Below are 4975 nucleotides of genomic sequence, written 5' to 3'. Positions count from 1 at the left end.
CCTCATTGTGAGGTGTCTTGTGGCCAAGAAGTTAAAGTCACACCTCCCCTTTTCTCCTCGTCCATTCACAAAGCCTCATCTCACACAAGCTGCTCGCCTTGCTTTCCAGTCCGAGGCTCTGCCTCCTTCCATGGTTCCACCTATCAACGCCTCAGACAAAGCTCCATACGCCGCCCCCTTCCAGTCACACCTGCTGGCTCTATAGGCAAAATTAACTACCGAGGCTGCAAAGGTGCAACCTCTACTCCCAAGGAATTTACAATCTAGAGGCAGAGAAGGACCAATTCATAGATTAGATAATATGGTACAGGCAACTAAGATTACTTAACATAGTCCGCCTGGAGATTCAGGGAGAGCTTTCTGATGCCTGAGTTGTTTTGAAGGCATACGACCTTTACTCAGGTGGAGAGGGTGGTAATGGAATTGCAGGTAAACCAGCATAAGCAAAGGCACTAAGAGGTGAAACAAGGTGGGATCTGCCAGAACCGCGAGAATTTTGGCCATCGAATATAAAGGGCAATTTGAAAGTTTCAAGGAATACAGCGGTATTCCTTGAATACCGCTGGGGCTAGGTTGTGGAGGAGGCCCATTCCAAGAAGCCTTAACTATGCTCTGTAGGGAACAGAGAACCGTTGCAAGATTTTAAGTTGAGGCTTGTTGTGATCATATTTGTGTTTTAGGTAAATTACTCTGGTTTGCAATATAATGGGTACAGCCGGAATAACGCAATCTAGGTGAGAGGTGACAAGGAATTAAACTGGGGCAACTAGAGTAAGGGACTGAGAAAGCAAAATAAACCCTGCTAATAATTAGACTGTGATTTACACATACAAGGCCAGGGACAAGACCAAGAAAAAAGTGTTTCTCCCAAGGACACGTTGCGACTGCAAAAGGATTAACAACCCCCATCATTTGATAATTGGATAACTTCCCTGGCTTACCTTTTTCCCTCTCCTCCAAATTAAAATTACTGAGATACCCAATTATTAAGCTGCCTGTTTCCCTAGTCCCTCCTTGAAATCATTCAGCAGAAGCCCAAACTCTTCATAAACTGCCCTACTCCCTCTTACAAAGACACTTGCAGTCACAAGCTTCCAAGTGGACCTTGTCCAGCTCAGTGCATCGGTAATTAGGGACATAGACTTTGGAATTGGATGGAATGGGAAACTCAAGTCTTGGCTCTCTGATCTTGAGTAAATTCCTAAATTTTTTTTTTTTTTTTTTCTGGCCGAGTCCTAACCACTGGACTGCCAGGGAACTCCCAGTTCCTAATGTTTAGTCTTCAGTTTTCTCATCTGTAAAAATCAAGGGAATGCTATATGTTGGCATAGTGCCTGGCAATAGTTAGTGTCCCCAAAACTTTATCTGTTATTAACGGCAGCAGCAGCGTGAAAACTTCCCAACCCGCTCAAGAGTGGGTTAGGTACTTGTCCTGCGGGTGCTCCCAGCACAAGTATTTCCCCTTTTATAACACCTGTCACACTATACTGTACTTTGTTGCCTTCATAAGACTGCATCTGGCACTAAATCTTAAACTTCTTGAAGGTGGAGACTTGGCAGTTATGGCCTCTAACTAGAGAATGCCCTGGGTGGCACAAAATATAGCTGTGCAAATCTCCAATTTTGCTGGTTCCTGTGACCAGGACTTATGCTGAGAATTGCTGCCATTCTGAAAGCATCAGTGTTTGGGTTGCTGTAACATTTCTTATGAATCAGACCAGACTTTCATGTCAGAATAACTAAGAATGTCTTCTAGGAAGATACTTCTAATTAAAAAAGGATACAGATTTCGATTTTATTCTGATTTAGAAATGAGTGCAAATCTCCTTTTATAGGAGTTAGATGTTTATCTTCAACAGTTAACCGCTGCATTCATTTTCATGAATAAGCTTAAATTGCTCAAGTTAATTTCATTACAGAAGTTACTCTAAAAGCCAATTCCATTTCCAAACTACAGTTACCATCATTTGAATTCGATAAATCATATGATAAAAATAAGGTATGTAAAAATGTAATGCAAAGATACATTCTATGATATTCTGATAAATAGAACAAATTTATCTTTATTCTGCAATGTAACATGTATTTTCTATTTTTCTTGGTGCCTGAAATACATCTACTTATTCTCAAATATGTATGTTTTGGTTTATTCCCTCTCTATGGGAAAAGGCCTAAACTTTTGTCTTATTTTGTCAGTAGAAAATAGCTGAGTGTTCTTAAAAAGTTAAAGAAAATACTTTACTCATATAAATGATGTAATAGATAATGCTATTACTAAATATGAGGGTTTTTTTGTTTTTTTTTTTTTCTGGCCGCAGCATGCTGGATCTTAGTTCTCGGACCAGGGATCAAACCCGTGTCCCCTGCAGTGGGAGTGTGGAGTCTTAACCACTGGACCACCAGGGAAGTCCCTAAATATGAGTCTTAGTTATTATAAAGTGACCAAAGAATGATCCATAAATGTATTTTTCATTTATTGCAAGCATAAAGGGAGAGCAAGAAATGTCTACTCTCTGGATGCCAGGTTGGAACTCTTTCAATTAATTTGTTTTTTTTCTTGCTCTAGTAGGACAGTGGTACTAGGACTTACTGAATGGTCAATGCAGAAATTCTCAGGAAAGAACATTTCATTTCTCACCTACCATTAATTTCAGTATTAATCACCAGATTTATTCAAGGACATACAGTGGGGTCTCAAGTCCTCTCCAACACTCATTGCTATGCCAAAGGCTTTATATATTTTCTAGATTACAGTTATCACTTAAAATAGCAAGATAAGATACTTATAAATGCATATTAATATGAAAATGCATGCAAATCTATATTTGTACAACTGATTAAAAGTTTTCTTTGGAGCAGGGAACTATCCAGTGGTAGTTATTCTTTATTCAATTCTTTATTCAATCAATTCTTATTCAGTTATTAGTGAATAAAGTTATTCTACATTCAGTTAATATTCTTATTGATTCTTTTGTCTAGTGATAAGCTCAAAGCAACACAACTGCTGGAATGGTGGCAGAGTTGATATCCCCACCTAGAACCCAAACCAAAGTACCATTTTTGAAGAGTAGGTTGAATTTGATAAGCAGGGATCAAAATGTACACAGGGACAAGTGTCTTAGTCTGTTTGGGCTGCCATAACAATATACCATAGACTGGATGGCTTATAAATAACAGGAATTTATTTCTCACAGTTCTAGAGGCTGGGAAGTCCACGATCAAGGTGCTGGCAGATGGCAGATTCAGTGTCTGGTGAGTACTTCCTTACTGATTCATAGATGCCCATCTTCTCTCTGTGTCCTCACATGGTGGAAGGGCTGAGAGAGCTCTGTGTGGTCTCTTTTGTAAGGGCACTAACCCCATCATGAGGGCTCCAACCTCATGACCTAGTCACCTCCCAAAGGCCCCACCTTCTAATAGCATCACATTGGGGGTTACATTTCAACACAGGAACTTTGGGGGGATACAAACATTCAGTTCCTAACAACAAGAATGCATTACTATTTACATGTAAAGTAGCCAGTATTGTTAATATGTACTAATTACATGGTAAAATTGAGCTTATTTGCTTAATTGAACTGTATCCATTTTGATCAATAAAATTTTGCATAAAAGAACTTAAAGTTGAATTAAAAAGACAATAAAACATTAAGTAGAATAGGTATCAAAAGTTGAGTCTTCTAGTGAACAGAAAAATACCTAAAGTGATTACAATACTGTATTTTTGCTAATATTGTGCCAAAAGAATGTGTCCCCCCAGTGAGCAAGGGAAAGACATCTTCCTAAACTTTTTTGAGGTGGATGCCTGGTTTTAGAATAGCCAACCTCACCCTAACCCATGTAGCCCTGGGAAAGGAGAAAGGGGCTAGAAGCTTGCCCTACTGGTGATGTCAGCAGATTGTGCACTGGTTCCATAGAAATTGGTGAGCTGAGGAGCAGTGGGTGGATCTTTCCATTCCTGCCTCTCTAGTAAATCCCTCATGAGTTTTCCAGTCACTTTCTGATCTCATGTTGTCTCGCTAATTGTATAGACACCTTACATGCTCAAAAAAACTAATAGGAAGAAAAAGTCATTAAACAAATATTAATATTGTAAAGAAAGGGTTTTATTATATTATTTAATGAAGATAAGCAGCAATTTTAGTACAGAATTCTTTCTCAAGCCCTTTGACAGCCCTCAAGCCCATTTTCCCCCTTCATGTCTAGGAAGGCACAAGTAAAACACTTTTTGGAGGCAGAAAAGACATGAAAAGTTTCCCCTGAGGGTGTGTCAGTAGCCAGGGAATTTACATCACCCCCTTGGGGGTCATCTGACTAAGGCATGGAAGAAACCACATCCCCAAGGCAGTTTCCATAACCTCTGCAGAGAAGGTGACCAAGAATTTGTCATGCAAAGCAGGACATGGTTGAGAGTGAAAGAGGGTGCTGTTAATAACTATACCAGAACACCAGATATAAGTTGATCAGGGGTGGCCAACAGGGACACACTCTATGAATACATCCTTTGTATCTCTGAGAGAGAAGGGCCAGTCAGGCATTCTGTGAGTCAATTTGGAAGACTCCCTGCAATTGAATTTTGCATTAAGAATTTGCAAGAGACCTAGGAGGGAAGCCTGTGTGCCCTGAAAAATGCATATCTTGTGTGTTTACCTTTTAAAGATAACTATGGTTTAAAACAGATAAAATATATAAAGTTAACATAACTTTTTCCCCATATTAATCTTTTAAAGAATTTTATTCATTTCCTAGAGCATATATGCTTCCCTTCTCCAGAGAAGGCATGCACTCTAGAAGCAATGCCTTTACCCCCTTTCTTTTTTAAGAGCAGAGATATGCCCCCAAACTTATACATACAACTCCAACCCTATCTTTTTCCCTACTGAATTTATTAGTTATTTTTAATTGTGGTAAAATACACATTAAAATAAAATTTACCATCTTAACCTTTTTCAGTGTATAGTTCAGTAGTGTTAAG

The 4975-nt window shown here is 39.0% G+C and overlaps 1 long non-coding RNA gene across 1 annotated transcript in view; it reads left to right on the top strand.

Annotated features, from left to right (window-relative positions):
- Positions 1-4975, top strand: part of LOC130706350 (uncharacterized) — a 28304-nt gene that overhangs the window by 232 nt on the left and 23097 nt on the right. The window contains exons 2-3 of the long non-coding RNA XR_009006605.1: positions 2319-2524; positions 3195-3252. This is a non-coding gene — a long non-coding RNA (uncharacterized LOC130706350). The remainder of the gene's footprint in view (positions 1-2318; positions 2525-3194; positions 3253-4975) is intronic.

Source organism: Balaenoptera acutorostrata, chromosome X (assembly GCF_949987535.1).
Source record: "Balaenoptera acutorostrata chromosome X, mBalAcu1.1, whole genome shotgun sequence".
Lineage (NCBI taxonomy): Eukaryota > Metazoa > Chordata > Mammalia > Artiodactyla > Balaenopteridae > Balaenoptera > Balaenoptera acutorostrata.
The sequence above is the reverse complement of the archived record's forward strand: the minus strand, read 5'-3'. Positions and strand labels throughout refer to the sequence as shown.